Raw genomic sequence first — 17,947 nt, 5'->3', positions numbered from 1 at the left:
TTTGAGTTCCACTGTTTCAACTGTCATGGTGATAAGCTCTCAAAGTGAAGATCAGAGGTAAATATATAAACGTTCCATTTCACTGCTGGCAAGCAGAAGGCATCAAGAAAAAAATAGTCAAGTTTATTATTACGCTTGATCACTAAGGGGGGGCACTTAAAAAACCTGAACCCTTTCTAGATCCTTTTGTTCACCTATGCATCCTGCTTTGCATCAAATAACAAAACAAGCTGAATTCCAGTGGGGGCCAGCAAGTAACAGTGATACCATACTGTGGATGCTACTGAGTTACATAGCTGAAATTCAGAGCACCCACAAACTGGGTTTAGGAAAAAGAAAGAAGAAAACACCCAGGCACAGCTAGCGTGTTTTCAAGAGCTGCAGCATTCAGTGGTGCCCAGCACACCCTGCTCAAACTGGAGCAGTTACCCAGGGTGGAGAACAGAGTCCAGAGAAGGTAGAAACAACCTGCGTCCGTCAACAAATGGAAAGAGCAAGTGTGAGGAAATTCTGACACACGCTACAACATGGATGAATCTTGAAGGTATTATGCTAAATCGGCTAGACACAAAAGAACAAATATTGTATGATGCCTCTTAGATGAGGTGCTTAGAGTAGTCAAATTCAGAGACAGTTGTCAGGGCCTGGGGGAAGGAGAGGGGGAGTTAGGGTTTAACGGGTATCGCGTTTCAGTTTGGGACGGTGATAAAGTTCTGGAGATGGATGGTGGTGACAGTTACACAACAACGTTAAGGCCACTGAACTGTACAGAAAGAATTAAAGTAGTAAATGTTACATATATTTTATGCAATTTAAAAGATAAAAAAGAATAGAGTCCAAGAAGCAAAGGCACAGTCAGGAAGTGGACAGGGCGGAAGACAAGCTGCTGTGAGCTGGTCCTTTCACCTGCACACACGCGGGGCACACAGCCTCGCCTTTTTTTATGTTTGAAAACAAATGCTGATATCAGGTAGACCGAGAATATAAAACAAGCTCAAAAGTAAACTGGCAGGGTCAGGTTCCACCCAAATATAACTGGAAAATGATTCTTTCAAAGGTGCATTTGAATTTGTCAAGATCTAGAGAAATTTTTTAAAAGACTTTTTAAAGTTTAGGGACACCAAAGTTTTTGCTCTTTAAAATTTATATTAACAAACACTCCATTTCTACCAGCTGGAGAAAGGAGCCTGAGCAAAGTCACAATGGTCAGAAATCGATGGAGGGAACCCTAAATAGTCTTGTTTGTCTGAAAGGCACGAAAATGTCAGGGACTCGTGAGCCACTAAGCTGGAAGGGTATATTGGGACAGTTGGTGGAGTGTTTGGGATTTCAGGTCAATTAGTCTGTGCATAAGTATAGAGGGAAAGGGGCGCGTTGAACCCTGAGCAAAGGAGAGACATAGCTGGGTTTGGACTTGAAATCTTAATCCAGCGGGAACTGGCTGCAAGCTTGAGGGAACTTTCCAAGGTGACGAGAATGTTATCAAAACTGAATTGTGGTGATGGCTACACAATTGTATAAATTTATAAAAACACGTAGCACACTTAAAAATGGTTGGATTTTGTGGTATACAATTATACCTCAATGATACTGTTTTAAAAAAATTAACCCAGCCATAGAGTGGAGGATAACCTGGAAAACTTAAAGACTTGAGCTAGAAAACCAGTTAGGAGGAGACTGCCATAGCACAATTGAGAGGATGCTAGTCAGAATCTGATTTCTAACAGAAGGAATGGAGAACAGTGAACAGGGAACATTGCCAGGTTCAAACCTGCCGACCTACACAGTTGATCTGTGAGAGGCTGGGGAGTGTAGGACAGACAGGGCAGTGGAGGGCAAACAGAGGAGACAGGGTCACGGGTAACTCCAATGTTTATGGACTGATTCCACACATAGACACTGGGAAATCATTTTAATTCTGGATCCTCCCCTTTCTTGAGCTTTGAAGTATTTATGATTTATGCTACTGATTTTGGTCCTTATTCTCATACTTTCTTTCCACTGTTAAATAGTTCCAAAATATTATACAAACACACACATTTTTCTTCGTGCTAATATAACTGGCAATCTCTCCATTACCCAATCCATCGACAAATTTCGCCCTTATCTGGCTTCCTGCTTGGCGCTATTGTCTACTCTCTCCTCTTAAAATGTTTCCCTCCTTTGTCTTTCTTCCTGTCTCTCTCCACTGGTTCTCCTCTTACCTCTCCAGTCCACCTCCACCCATTAAACACTGGTGTTCCCTGGATTCCGTCCCCAATCACCCTTCTCTACCTTCAGTCTCACCAGCTGAGCTCAGCAACATCCACTGCTCTGTCTTAACCCCTAGAAATGACTGATTTCCAAAAACTCTCCATCAGACCTCCCTCCTGATCTCCAAATCCTTATTTCCTACTGCCAAGTGAACATCTTCCCCAGATACTACACGGACAATCAAACTCAAGCTTCTCATTACACACAATTAACCATCTTCATCCGCGTGCTCCCAACCTCTGGCTTCTTGGAATACATTTCTGGACGTGGCGAACGGCACTCCCAGCCATTCGGTCTCCCAAAGCGAGGACCTGGGATGCATCCTCAACTGCTTCCTGTCTCTCACTGCTCTCCTCCCATCCACCCCATGCCTATCGCTACACTCAGTCCATCCCCAAATTCTTGTGTTTCTACTGCCTTCCTATATCCTGAAGGCCTGAGTCAAGGCACTGGGGAAGGAGAGGGAGGCCAGACACAGCAAGCCAGTGTCATGTGCCTAAGATACAGAAAGGGTAACCTAAGAAATTCAATGAAGTAAGACTGTTGTAAAATTTGAATATTAAAAATTAAAAATATGTAATCAAATATCTAATTTATTTGCTTGAATACATACTTCAAAATAAGTTTATCCGTGGGGCTTCCCTGGTGGCGCAGTGGTTGAGAGTCCGCCTGCCGATGCAGGGGATGAGGGTTCGCGCCCCGGTGTGGGAAGATCCCACATGCCGTGGAGCGGCTGGGCCCGTGAGCCATGGCTGCTGAGCCTGCGCGTCCGGAGCCTGTGCTCCGCAACGGGAGAGGCCACAACAGTGAGAGGCCCGCGTACCGCAAAAAAAAAAAAAAAAAATAAGTTTATCCGTTCAAAACTGAAACTTGATAATAAGCAATTTGTCATCAGTAATCAATATTAAATAGTTTAAGGCAAAAATCAGACTGCACAATAGTAAGACAATTATGTGTTTCAGTCTTATGTTAACTTGCACGGAGAAGCCTCAGTTCACATGTGAACGCAGCTGGAAATCGTACAAGTATTTAACCATCTTTTCTGATACAAGATTTCGACACTGAAGATGAAGCCCCTGACTTCTGCTCAACAAACTTTGTTACCTGAGGTAAACCTCGGGATCTGTTTTTTTCTGCATATGCCGCGTATATAGGAATATCCACTGCCCTATTCTTTGAGAAAATACCCATGAGGCTCTTCTGTCAGGGTTTCGCGTCTCTCTTCAGAATGGTTAAAGTATTCTCAGTGAAAGGATAAGAGTTTTAAACAAGTTGTTCAGTCAACTAAAGGAGCCCATTTCACCACGCTCTCCCTGAGCAGCCTCTACATCCAGTGGCCTCTTTCAATCTACCTCATACTAGAAACCTGTCTTGGCAAATTAGCACGTGTTGCAGCTATATTTGTTCATTTGACGGACCTGCAGTTATACTCATAAGCTTCAGGGAATTAAAGGGAGCACCGAAATGTCAGCATTTACAAAGCCAGGAGTCACTAGGCATACTCTCACAGAGAGCAAGCTTCCCCTAGAAAGACCTAATATTTTTCTCAAACCCTAAGAGATGATTAGTGGACTTTCTCACTGAAAGCCAACAAGCTTCAGAATGAAACAAGGGTCCGTTGGAGTCACCACACCTCTTCACAAGTTGAAGGGAAAAAAGGAGAAATTCAGTTGCCTGACTGACATGACTGACAGTTGTGACAATTCATTAAGTAAATCTTTCCATTTTCCGACTTGCCCTGTGTAGACAACAGTGAGCGACTTTGCTTCTACTGCCAACCTTCAGAGGCAACACAGGTCCTCCTGGACCACCCGAGATTTCAGCACAACTGAACGTGGTGGCTCCGTGAACTTTGTTCAGCTCATAATTGACTAACCACAAAAGACCAGCTAAAATCACAGTATCAGTGGGTTCCTCCGATTGTAGTGACTGGTCTCAGTCTCGGTGTGATCAGAAAAGGTCAGAAAAATTGTAACTCTCATCATTTTATGAAGAAGAATACCTTATCTTCACACTGAACGATTCCTTGAAGTATTTTGCCATGAGAGAACCAGTAGACTTTTGTGAGGTAGAAGATATTTCACGATTCTTCCTCATCTCATGACAAAACCATGAAGATCATGTGATCTGTAAATCCACTCACTGAGCACAGATAAACAGTTATGAGGAGTAACACCTAAAAGTAAAACACGGCACACACAGGGCCACACAGAAATGGCCTCCACCTCGCGGACCCTCACACGTCCCCGAGTGACACGCGGCATCAATCTGTAAGCCTTCGTTTCTTTTGCACTTTTTCCTTAAAAGATCAATATACATATGAGTTCTCACTGTTCCTCAGCAATGTCAATCTCCGTCTCCAGACCTTCTCGGAAGCTGCCCTGTTTGCCTAAGATGCCTATCACCACCTTGTCCTCCTGGAAGACTCTCATTCATCCTTCAAGATTCAAATTGCAGTCAGTGCTCCGACAAACTTTCCATCTTCTCCCTCTCTTTGCCTCCCACACCCTCTCCTGCAGAGTTGGGAGCCCTGGTCCCATCTATACAGCAATCTGTGCGCTTCCATGATGGTGCTTACAATGCTGTAATAGAATGCGGTACCGTACAGAGATGTCCCCTGCTTCCCTGGCTTTCTGGTTCCTTGAGACCAAAGACTGTTTTGTTCATTGAACAGATGTTCATTGAGCACTTGCTATGTGCTGAAGACGGCTACAAATTCTGGGATTCAAAGTTTAAAAACAAAGTAGCAATAAGAACAAAACTGTCTGTGATTAAGGAGTCTCCATGCCCATGGGGGAAGATAACAGTAAACAAATTAGTAAATTATACAGAATATGAAATAGCAATGAGTGGAGTGGAGGAAAATAACGCCGGGGAGGAAGGCTAAGATGAAGGTTTTCGATTTAAGATGGAGAGGCCAGGGAAGACTTCACTTCGTTCATCTTTTGAAGCCTCGTGCCTTTTAAAAGTAGGTTCTCTATAAGCAGGTGCCAGGATATGTTGATTTTTGGCCCTCTGCAGCGTTGTGTTCCTCGCAGAAGCCCAACAAATGCCCATGGATTTCTAAAGTGGTTTCAGGGTCATAAAGGAATATCATACCTACTTTGTTTTCCCTCAGATCCACTAGTAGCTAAGGAATAATAAATAATGCATTATGTTTGCATAGGACCTTACAGTTTATTGAGTCTCGTAAGGTCTGAGGTCAGCAAGGTAACATTTGTTATCATAATTAAAGATGAAAAAACGAAGGCTCAAAGGCAGTAAGTGATTTGCCCCAAGTCATACAGAGGTTGAAAAACCAGAATTCCTCTTTTGAGATTCCTCTTTTGAGCAGGGTAGGGCAGGATTTTTCCTGCCCTACCCTGCTGCCCCCGTAATGATGGATGGGGGTAGTTACTAAATTTAGGGTTATATGTTAATTGCTTTTGGGTAGTCCGAAGCTCACAGAAATCTTTATATTGCTAGAATAGTCCCCCAATTTCTAAGTTATTAATAACTTTTTATGAATATATGTGCGTGTGGAAGAGACGACAAATTTCTTTGGATGACTCAAATGACTCCCTCGGTTGGTTTATACAGATGGTGCATGAGATTTAGACCTAAATCCACACACCTCCTTCAGACTAATCAATCTTGAAAGTTTTCTTTTCTCAATTCTGTTTGCAGGTCACCACAGAGCTGCTTCCCAAGCCACTGAAAAACCACACGATAACACAGATGGATTTTAAAGGAGGAATCTTTTTTTCAACACGTCACTTCCTGTGCTTCAAAGAAATGTTATACAGGAACAATTAAAATCATATATGAAAACATAAGCAAAGTTCCAATAGGTTCCTGTTCTATCAAATTACAATAATTTTTTAAAAGATATTTAAATTCCTGACTCTATTTAAGAATAACTACTTTAACTCCCAGCAAATTATAGGACTTTTATGTGATATCCTTTAATAATTACTAATAACATTTCGACTTTAATATAGAATAAAAAATACACAGATGAGATTAATAATTACTACTAAGTGCATTGGAGAGATTTTTTCCAACTCTCCTTCAATATTTCAAAATTTAAGTAATTAGCCTTCTGGGTAATAATCTTTAGTCTTCCTATTATTATTCATTTGATACTTTAAAGGTGCTATGAGACTTCTATTTCAAACAGAGAGGGTTAACTATAACCTAATAATCATTTGCAGTAGCTTTCATTCGTTACCATGTTACTTATTATTCAACGAGGACATTTTTTTCAAGTAAAAAGGATGCTATTAATTACACTAGGACAAAACGCTTGACCAGAACCCTCCTGGTCCAACAGGGACATACGGTCACTCTACTTTTAGTGGAAGAAGGCTGGTCAAAAAGTATAATTTTTGCTTTATAAGAGGAACAAATAAATGTAAGTGGGGAGACAAGAAAAACTGCCAGTATGATCAGATATTTTAAAATGTAAAATACTGGCATTTGGGGGTGTCACCATGTACTCTTCTTTGTCCCCTGACTAATGGGGGTGGAGGCTCAAAGACCTGTGGCCAAAGTTTAATTTTTGGCAAGACATAAATTGCATTGGTTCTGCTATGATCTCGTTTACCCAAGCCAAAAATTGGCTGAGGTAATTCCATCTGATGGCAAACGCTTCCTGCAAGCAGAATACACAATACAGCATAACCTGCATTCCCCAGCCTTTCCCCCCCACCCCGCCTTGTTTTCCCAGTTCCCACAAAGAACGAGGGACTACCTTCTTAAGAGGCCAGCGGGGGCTCCCTCCAGGCCACCAAGCTGAGCGCTGGCAGCAGGGGGAAGGGACAAGTGCCAAGTCCTAACATTTTGCACGTGGACTGTGCTTTGTGACACAGACTAGACTAGAGGTGAGGGCCCGCCCTCGTTTCAGCCTACAGGTGAGTTTCGTGTGGACACACCTTTGTGCCGGTCAGGAAACTGCTACCTCTCTGTCTTCATGGCTTCTCAGAAGAAAGGAGTAACATCCTAGAAATGGGAAAAGGCCAAACCCAAATAAGAAGCTACAAGAAAGAGACAGAAGGCAATAAAGAAAAGAGAAAGTTGAACCCAGAGACAGGATGGAGACACTGTTTTGCGACACAGTTTTCTTCCAAAATCTTAGAGGGAAGCTGATTTCCAGAGAATATCTGATCTGGCTTCCTGGCTCCAGACACTGCGTGTTTAAACATCTCCAAGTTCTTGGAGGTGAGCCTCCTACAGAGTTTTCCAGAGCCAGGACACATTTTTAGACCTAAATTATTTCCGTTGCAGACCTAAAGAAATCCATCCATGTTTGGTGTTGACATAAATGTATTCATGGAGCCAGCACCTATATGCTAGTGAATGGGTGGCACGGCAAATGGGATATTTGAAATTTAGATCCTGTAACAATTGAAATATAACTTGCTTAGAGGAGAGGCTAAATACGTCTTAAGTATGCATCAATTATGAGAACGTCCGATTTGCTTTCACGTGTCACGACAGACCATTATAATCAACACCATAACCTCAGCAACTAAAACAGAAAAGCTTAAAAGGAAGGGATTTTATGCACTTGTCAGAGTCCAAAATGACCAAGTTCAAGAACTGCAGCACTGCACTGTGCCCATGAAATCAAGGCAAAAGGCTCCTCCAGCTGCGCGCCTGCACGTTTCCAGGAGGCCCACAGGCCGTAGGACAGGAGAACAGAGGGGAGAGGCCTTGAGCCACCCTGGAGGGGTACAGTTCTCTCCACCCACCCCCCACCCCACCCCAGAATCTTGCTAAGGCAAGGATTTCCCTGCAAGGATTTTGCTAAGGCGGAGGAGTTTAGGAGTTAAAAGTGACGACTCTGGAGCACATCTCTCAGTGTCTGAATCCCAGCATCTCTACTTCCCAGCCGGGTGACCTCAGACATGAGCTCTATCCCTGAGTTCTTCCTCTGTAACACGGGGAAGACAAAAGTGCCAATTTAATGGGGCTGTTCTGAGGATGAAATGAAGTATGTGTCTGGCAATCAGTTAGTGCTCAGTAAATGTTACTTTAATTCATTTTAGTTAACACCCTCGACCGGGTCCAAGGCCGACACACCCCGACTGCCAGGTCAGGTGGTGCACCCCCTGGGAAGCTCAGAAAATTCTTTACTGTGCCATGCTAAATCATTTAAGTAGTCTCTTTCTCTCTTAATGTCTTCTCTTCTTCTATTCTTTCAGTGATTACCCCGATATTTCAACAGGCATTCTTGAACTTGAAAACAATCTAAAATAAATCACCATCTCCATATTCTCCCAAACAACACAAATACCTGACAATGATTCAGCTCTGTACAAACATATATTGGCTCCCAGGTTATTGTTTCATTTCCTTCCTTCCTTCTTCCTTTCTTTCTTCCTCCATCTCCTGCTTCTTTTCCCTCCCTCTACTCCCTCCCTCCCCCCTCCCCCTCTCCTTTCTCTGTCCCCCCCCTTTTTTTTACGGTTTTAAATAGTCAAACCTTGTTGCAGTTTACCCTGTTTACCAGTTTCTTTGCTCAGCATGAACAGGCCAGTTCCCTTGGGGCTGAGTTGCTAGCTTAATGGTACAGAAATGTGGATGGAGCTAGATTTGCATTTTATGAGATCGAAGAGGCAAGAAATGCTATGAAATATTTCACCTGGAAATTTATAGTGGTTTTTGTTTTAATCCCGGGGCTTTTGAGGATATATGGTCTGCTATATTGCTGGAAATGGAATCAAGCAGCTCACTTTTTCTTTTGTCTCTGACAGGAAGAATTTCTTAATAATTATAAAATCTGAGTTTTTCACCAAAAAAAAAAAAAAAAGAAAAATAGAGACCATTAAAAGAAACACACACACATGCATGAAACAAAAGTTTCCAGACATCCTTTACCATTTTCACAATCAGTCAGGTATGATATGGTGATGGTCCCCTCTCTCTATTTCTCTCCCCCTCCCTCCCTCCCCTCCCTCCCTTCCTCTCGCATCAGTGGGCTTAAGGCAACGTGGCCATGTGGCCATTCAGAGACCTGCTGAGAGGGCAACCCCTAAGAGGCAGCACAGCACAGCAAGGCTCAGGGAGACAGGGTGGGGGTGATGGAAAGCACACCAGGCTGGTCCCAGGGTTCTTAAGCTCATGTCTTCCTTCCACTGTGGACTTCCTCTGGCATTTTGAGCAAGTGTCGTGTAACTTCTCTGCTCCTGTATTGTTTTACCCACCAACCTCAACGAGGTACTGGAAAAGATAAGAGCTCTATAGAGAAGAACACTGAAGGAAGGATAAAGAACACCAGCATGGAAGTTCTATGCCAGCCTTTAATAATTCCCAGCAGTCAACTCACCAAACCTCTATGACTCTCAATATCTTCATTTAGAAAAGGTGGGAACTGCACTCAACAGCTGCCGCGTCCCTTTCCTGGTTCAAACACCACGACGTGCTACCATAATGCGATAAATATGCAGACATTCTGAAGTCTAGGAAAGCGCTACATCTCACTTTTATTGATATTTAGAAGAGCTGATTAGGGCCAGAGTAATAATAAATACATACTAAGTCATTGATCTATTTCTTTGTGACTTTGAGATGATAATAACGCAAGTCACGGTAAAATTTGACTTTGGAACAACAGGAAGAATAAAAAGAAATTCTTAGGAACTCAGAATTTGACACTATTGGTTATGCCAGTTCAATGTTAAACACAGAATTTGAAGTCAGGTCCCAGTTTAAGTCCTGGCTCAGCTCCTTACCTCCTCTGTGTTCCTGAACAAATTATTTAACCTCTATAAGCCTGCGTCTTCTCATCTTTAAAATAAGAACGGTAAAAATATATAGTGGTCAATTTAAATAAGATAATATATGTAGAGCTCTTGGCTCAGTCTTATATCCAGGAAGTCCCTGCCATCAAAGATGAGCAAGTGGGGGCTTCCCTGGTGGCGCGGTGGTTGGGAGTCCGCCTGCCGATGCAGGGGACGCGGGTTCGTGTCCCGGTCCGGGAAGATCCCACATGCCGCGGAGCGGCAGGGCCCGTGAGCCATGGCCGCTGAGCCTGCGCGTCCAGAGCCTGTGCTCCGCAACGGGAGAGGCCACAACAGTGAGAAGCCCGCGTACCGCAAAAAACAAAAAAACAAAGATGAGCAAGTGGGCTAAAACTTAGTAGAGTCAAGGATTTTCACTAAGTATTTACCTGATTAAGACTTAAAGTCTTATTTGGGGGAGAAAAGCTTGTTTTGTTTCCCAAAGACTAAAGAAAACTAGCAGTAGCAACGCAGCTCTACTTGGTGTTTGCTGGGCAAAAAACAAAGGATTGCGGTCTGCGTAGAAAACACCCACCAAATGAGATGCCCAGGTACTCCCTCATCGTCCGCATTGATCCGGGACCCTCCACCCGTGTACAGACCACCAGCAGCTGTGGCAGTTCAACACTGCCTAAACCAGCACCTCGGACCCTCCAGGGGGCCGGCCCACCATGCAGGGCACCTCACCCATCCCCTTTGGCACAGCTCGTGGCCATCCTTCAACACAGAGCAGATCTGGAAACCATTAAAGTTCCAAAGAGAAGATGAGTAAAATTTTAGTAAAAATTGGCACCGTCGATGAAGCATTATATTGTAGAAAGCACAACAGTCAAAGCCCTCCATAGACGGGGGCCTTAAACCCTGGGGAGTTTAACCGCAGATGACACAATGGCATGGTCCCACGGCCTCTGCACCTCCTGAGGTAAAGCTTCCACCCTTTCTGATCTTACTCAGTCCCCCAATGGCATGCACGCACACATCGGGCGCTGCCAGAGACCGTATACACTGCCCTGAGTTCACCCTGGTTCCCGGGCCCATGTGATCAGTCTGCCTGGTTTTCTATCTCCTCGCCCATCTCTGATTCTTGGCCGGATCTCCCCGTTTCGAAGTCTTCTATGTGTTGACCTGTGTTTCTAATGGTGGTCTATCTCCCCTTCACAGCGTGAGCATCCCACCCAGGCTCTCCTCCCACCAAATGAAGGTACCACCTTCAACTTCAGCCTACCTGTCGTTGGCTTCCCCACCCACGCTGGTCCTACCTCAACTCCGACCTGACCTAATGGATGGCGGAAGTGGGGCAGACACAAGCCAGGGAGGCATAAAATATGGCATCCAAATATACAGGCAAAGGGTAAGGGCACCGAAGGGGTGGAAGATAGGGATGAATCGAAAATTAGCGGGGTCCTTCTTCTGCAAGAGGGCGTTGGGGATTTCACTTCCGGATCGAGAGAGCTGAAAGGAAGCAGTTGGCATATTTTTAGCAAACTGGGAAGACTTAAAGGAAGAGGTAGGAAGGGAGAGAGAAATTAACATGCCGAGAGGAGACTATCCTGGGACATGGAGCTTGTGCAGGGGACCGGAAGTCAAGAATGAACGGAGAGGAAGTGTCGGTGGAGAGAAGCAGAAGTGAGCCAGTGACCCTGGACTCAGGCTGAGCCCGGCAGGTGCCCCTGCAGACCTCGAGCCAGTCCCCAGCCAGGGCCCTCCAGTGCCAAGGTCCTCTGATTCTAAGTTGCTGCGATGCTGGAAAAAAGATAGTTTTTACTTTGCTCAAAGGCTCAGGCCCATCAAACTTTACTAACTTAATGTTTTCATTTTTATTGTTTGTTTGTTTAAGGTACGAATTTGTTCGCATTAGTTTGCTAGGGCTGCCAGAAGAAAAGACCACAAACTGGGCAGCTTCAACAACAGAAACCGTCTCACAGTTCTGGAGAAATCCAAGATCAAGGTTTGCGCAGGGTGGGTTCCTTCTGAGAGCTGGAAGGTAGAATCTGCTCCAGGCCTCACTCCGAGCTTCTGGCGCTTCTGTGGCCATCTTGGCATTGCTTGGCTTCTGCTGCATCACCCCTGTCTTCACATGGCATTTCACTGTATGCATATCTGTGTCCAAATTTCACTGTTTTATAAGGACACCAATCACATTGGATTAGGGGCCACGCTACTCGAGTATGACCTCATCTTAACTAACTGCAACAGTAACAACCCTATTTCCAAATAAGGTCAGATTCTGAGGTCCCGGGGGTTAGGACTTCAACATAGGAATTTAGGGGGCACACAATTCAACCTGTAACAGTGTTGTTGATGACAATCCTTGGACTCCTTCAAACTCCTAAACCAAAGCTGGATTCATTCAGAAAAATAAATAAGTAAACCAAGCGAGATGGCCCAATAATGCTTCAAGAACTTTTTCGGTAGCTTATAAAAGCAAAACTTCCCTTTTGGGAAAACCTGTGCATATCACTTACACAGGAAAGAAGCCAACTTGTTTTCTGTGCTCGAGAGAAAGGGAGCATTTGCCCCTTTCCCTCGTCCAAAGCCAAATTAGCCCAAGAAATAAGGGGTAAATCGGCTCTGCACTATGGTCACCTGCATAATTGCGGGGTTTGAACACTTTCCAAAAGAATGAAGTGGTTGAAAGGGGTGGGGGAAAAGCAACACTTGAGATGTTTAACTCTCATTAACAGGAACGAGAATCTGTCTCGTTCCTGTGCAGACTGTGTGAACCTCTAGCTTCTTCCTTGCCAAGCCCCAGGGCCCATAAATAAGCAAGTCAGAATAAGAAGTAACCACGGGATTGGCAAAGAGCAGGCAGGAGCACACATCCAGATCCCAGTTACGCACTGCTGTCTCCGCCAGACCTCACAAGGGCTTCCTCCTCCGCGCTCCTTCAAGGCCAGGAGGAAACAAGCAGGACGGGGCCTTGATATACCTGGGATCTGGATGGCACTACAGAGAGGTGGGGCGTACAGGGTCTAGAGGCCGCCTGCCCAGGTAAATGCACTGGGCCACTGACCATCCCCGTATGATCACCCCGAGTCTCAATTTCCTCAACTGGAAAATGGGGATAATAATAGAACTCAGGGCTGCTGTAAGATTCAAATCAATTAATCCGCATGAACTGCTTAGACAATGCCTGGTACAGAGAAGGCACTGCAAATGTTAGCCACTATTAGTACTGCTTGGGGGGCATAGGCTTGGGGGGGGTCTTGCTTGGAGCCTTGAATCCCCATCCTTTGAAAAATGAACTTGTCTCATAAATAAAAAGAAAATGGAGATCTCCAACACCCTAGTTTTCTCCCACGGTGAAGGAGGATACAGATACGTCTAAGATACTTGCCTCCATCCTCAGGTATTAAAAAGATCCTGGATCTAACACTTATCAGATGTATAACCTTGAGCAAAGTCCAAAAATCTCTGCTAGGCCATCGTTTCCTCCAAGGTAAAATGGGAAAAGTGGCTTCCTCTCAATGTGTGTGAAGAATAAATATGAAAATGTATGTAGTGCACTCAGCGGAGTAACTGCTAATGACTGGTGAAGGGTTTGGTCAAGAGCGGCAACACATCTGATTATAAAGGGGGAAAGGAAGGTCGATTCTGGGCCTCTAGAAGCCTTTACACTGCCTTAGTGACAACTGTGGTGGTAGGGGGGGAGCTTCCTTTCTAAGGACATATTACTTTATCTCTCTCACTGTATAAACCCCTGATGTAAATGATGTCCTCCAGCTAAGACATCCTCGTGCAGGGCAGGGCTGCACAACCCTGCATCAGGACCATCGCAAAACGGTCCTGAGCTGATGTGCCACAGAAAAGGCTCACAACATGGACAGGAACGTGTTGTTCAAGGGCCTCGCATGATTCTTCATGCGTAGAAGGCTTTCAACGAGCATTTGTAGGCGGAGAAGAAAGGAGGTGATGGGAGTTGTCATCACGGATTGTTTGCTGTATGTTCAAGCAGTGGGATGTCAGTGTTTGGGGCAGTGCTTTTCAGAGGGTAAACAGGTAGTTGAGAGAAAGATGGTTAGGAGGAAAAGACATAGTTGTTGCCCCTCCTTTGCTATGTATCTTGCCCTACTAATACCTGCCTAATTCCAGCCTGGTTCTCTCTTCATTCCCACCTGGGAAGCCCTGTGACAGCGTGCCAGGAGCTGCAGACACAGAGCAGCTGCCCGAGCGCCAGCTCTCTCCCCACTTCTTTTGTGTCCCCAAGTATCCTCAACGGGCTCACAGACACGCAGGCAGGATTTATTCTCAACGTTTGTGTTGTTGAAACATCCAGGGAGTCCCACAGTTAGAGACATCCCATTTACAAAGCATCTCTTGGGTACAAGACCCATCTCCAAGGACGCCTTCCCAATGCCCATCCTTTCTGCTTTTCAAGAACCAACCTGAACGACCCTTATCTTGCCTCTGTCTACACCTTCTGGCAACCATCTGAAACCCTGCCACGGCCTCTGGCTTTCATACCCTGTAGGGCCCCCTCCTTCTGCCCCCTGCTTTTTATTCCCTTCCACAATCCTCTGTGTCCACCCTGTCACTTGGGCCCTTATCTCTGGGGCCAGAGAAATTCACTCCCTCTGGCCAGCAGCCTCAGAGGACACTGGACTCAAAGTCCTTTTCCATGCAAACACTGGCCTAGAGGGGGTTACAGTGCCCCTGTGTAGGGGACTTTCTATTGGTTGGGGCCTTGAGCTATAGGCCAAATGTAATAAATGAACTTTAAAGACATATGCATTTTTAAAGGAGGGTTTCCTACAAATCCCACCGTCAGAGAGTTACACAGCAAAAGGATGAAAGAGCAGGACCTCGGGAAGACGGCCTATCGGTGAGGGAGACACAGAGAGGCTACTCAGCCACCGGGCTGGATGTCCACATCTTTAGCTTCCAGAAGCTGGGGCATCTCCTCTTCCTTCCTTGGCACCACTAACACAGCAAAGAAGAGGCAGCCAGCCCCGGCGCAGGCCCACAGATGCAGGAGAATCACCGTAACTCAAGCCCGGCGAGGAGGCCGCAGACAGAAGGGGAGGGTCGCACAAGGCAGGCCTTCGGAGACCCCAGTGGTCCCAAAACAGCTGCCCCAACTGTAGGATTTATCAGTGATGTAGTCCCTCTCTCTTTTTTTTTCTGAAACACTTGTCCTTCTTAGACCAGCCGAAACCAATGGCAGAGAGAAAAGGTAAAACAAACAACAACAAACACTACAAAAGATGAAGAGGGAGGACTTTGTTCAGATTTGGAAAGGTGGTGCGAGGTCAACTGATGACTGTGATGGGGGTGGGAAGAAAAATTTTCAGCAAATCTCCAGGCTGGCTGTGGCCCCAGTAACCACATGACACAGGTGTATCATGTCCCGGAAGTGACTCTGACCTAGATGGAGCAAGTCTCCAGTGCGTTTCAGATCACACTTCTCTCTACTGTTAGTTTCGGGTGTGTGATGACAGGAACACAGCACCGAGCGCACGGCTGTACTTCCACGGCAAGTTTTTCTCTTTTCTACCAGCTGGTTTACACACTGGGGTGTTTACTTCCATGACTGTGGCCTTCAGGAAGATCTGGCTTCCTGCTTCTCACCCCCAGGATCCAACTTTTCCTAATTTTTCTCTAAGGAAGAAAAGCCTCCTGTAAACATTTCTGGCGTTAGCCAGCTTGCCAAAATTCCTAACTTTCTCATTACCGCAGACAAGCATTGAGGAGATTTTTTTGTTTCGGACTTTATATCCTGCAGCTCAGATTCCACGCCCACCTGAATGTGTTAATGAGATGGGGTCGTCATTCAAAACCTGCTCTTGGCTTCCACCACTGAAGACATTTAACAGAAGGAGTTGAAGTAATAAGAAATGCACCATCAACCGTGTCTCCCAAAAGAATCAACCTGTCTCCCCTAACTTGTAGTGAAGAGAATGTGTCCCCAACCAAAAAATATTTTATATCCCATGCTAGGAAACTAGAGCTCTAGGAGCTGAAGGTATTCACATGTGCTGACACAAAGGAAAAATCTGTCATGAACCTGCCACCAAAAATAGCCACGACTTTCTCCTCTTCCGTGGTAACAAGTTTCTTTCATACACTGATACTTGACTTGAAGGGATACAAAGACAACAGCTGCAACATCTTTGGAAAACATCACATTAAAAGTTACTAGTTTAGGTAGAAAGGAGAATTAAAACACTGCAAAATCAAGTGAATATCTAGTAAATTCCTTGGTGATTGTAAACTTGTGGCATGTTTTTTATCAGTGATTTTGACAGTCCTTTATAGCCCCTCTCTCTTTTCATTGATCTAAAATGCCCACCGTTCTTAACTGCATGTATGTCGCCTTTGAAAGGAAAAATATATTTGAAATAAAATGGTCATACAATATTTATAACAGATTTTTTTAAGCCAACTATAGGCTATTTGATAACATTATGGAATTACCGCTAATTTATTTCAGTTAATAGTAGTACCGTGGTTATGCTTTTTAAGTGCTGATCTTTTGGAGATGCATACTGATATATTTATGGGTGACATAACACGATGTCTGGATTGCTTCAAAATAATCTGGGGTGGGAGAGTAGGTAGGGATATAGATGAAACAAGATGAATCATGAATTGAACATTGCCGAAGCTGGCTGTTGGGCTTGTGCTTCTATTCTCGCTACTTTTCCGCACATTAGAAACTGTGCAAAATAAAAGGAAAAAATGTAACAGCTATATAAAGCGGTCTAAGTTTTTAAAATCTCCAACAATAACATGCATTCCTTGGAAAACTTTCCTCCTGAGTCTGGAGAGAGGTGAAAAATATCACTACATCCTATTCTGAAATCAGTGACCAAGACACTGGAACAGGAGTTAGGCAACTGGGGTTCTAGCCTTGGTTTTGCCACTTTCTGGCTTTGTGACCTTAAAACAAGTCCTTTGACTTCTGTGGGCTTCGTTGCTTCATTTCTAAAGCAAATGGGTCAGACCAGAAGTTTCCCAAGGTCTCTTCCAGCTACAAGATACGATGAAATATGAAGCCCACTTCAAAATAAGCAGCGAAGTATCCAGACAAGCAGTTTAAAGGGCAACTCAGGCATAGTAAAGCCTAACAGCTGCTAAAACTCTACAACGCATTTGTCCGACTACAAGAACTAAGCATTCAACCTAAATGTCGGGAGAAAGATATTTTTCTGACATTGGCTAAAGTCTTGGCTTTGTTTCCTCTTTATGCAGCCAAAGGTAAACTCCAGAACTGGGATGGAATGGAGTGATAGAATTTAACTGAATTAAGTTTCACTGAACTCTTGCAATGGCCCAGGATTAACTGACCTACTGGGAAAGGAGAAAGAGTTTTATGTCTGGGAAATGCCCTGTCTTCCCTTTTGTAATTGCTAAATAAAAAAAGTGGGAACCCAGAGCTCAAGAACCCATAAAGATCGATATAAATGGAGAGTAAAGCGTCAAAGGAAATAAAACTCCATATACAGAAAAACAAAGCCAGGTCTAACGTGGATCAAGGGAATGGCATTTCATCTCAGGGATTCAGTTTCCCAAATTCCATTTGGAAGTCCTCATAAAGAGAGGACTTTTGTGTTTTAGAACAAACAATTCCACTGTAATTTTTCAGAACAGTGAGTTGGCTATTTATGTACATTAGATCCGAAGCCCTAATATCTGTCACTTACCCATACTTCTCATAAAGCATATTGCAGAATGGTACTTTAGCTAGGGCCCACATTACCTGTAATTAATTCAGTTCTAGGTTAGTTCAAGTTCAAAGCAGTCGAAATCAGTTATTTTAAAGTTGTTGGTTCAAATTAGTTTCCACCTCCCAAACAGAGATGCCTAAAGATATATCTATCTATAATAATTTTGGTCATTATCTGCCGGTATTATGAAGCTACACGGGTGATGGCTCACATGCCAGAGAGAGAATAAAATCAGATGGAAAATTTAAATCGTGGTATGAAATA

At 44.3% G+C, this 17,947-nt stretch overlaps 1 protein-coding gene across 2 annotated transcripts in view; it reads right to left on the bottom strand.

Moving 5' to 3' along the window:
* The window catches only part of STOX2 (storkhead box 2), a 207,424-nt gene that overhangs the window by 110,058 nt on the left and 79,419 nt on the right, over positions 1-17,947 (bottom strand). The gene's annotated exons all lie outside the window — the stretch shown is intronic.

This window comes from Phocoena sinus, chromosome 21 (genome assembly GCF_008692025.1).
Source record: "Phocoena sinus isolate mPhoSin1 chromosome 21, mPhoSin1.pri, whole genome shotgun sequence".
Lineage (NCBI taxonomy): Eukaryota > Metazoa > Chordata > Mammalia > Artiodactyla > Phocoenidae > Phocoena > Phocoena sinus.
This window is presented reverse-complemented; position numbering and strand designations above follow the sequence as displayed.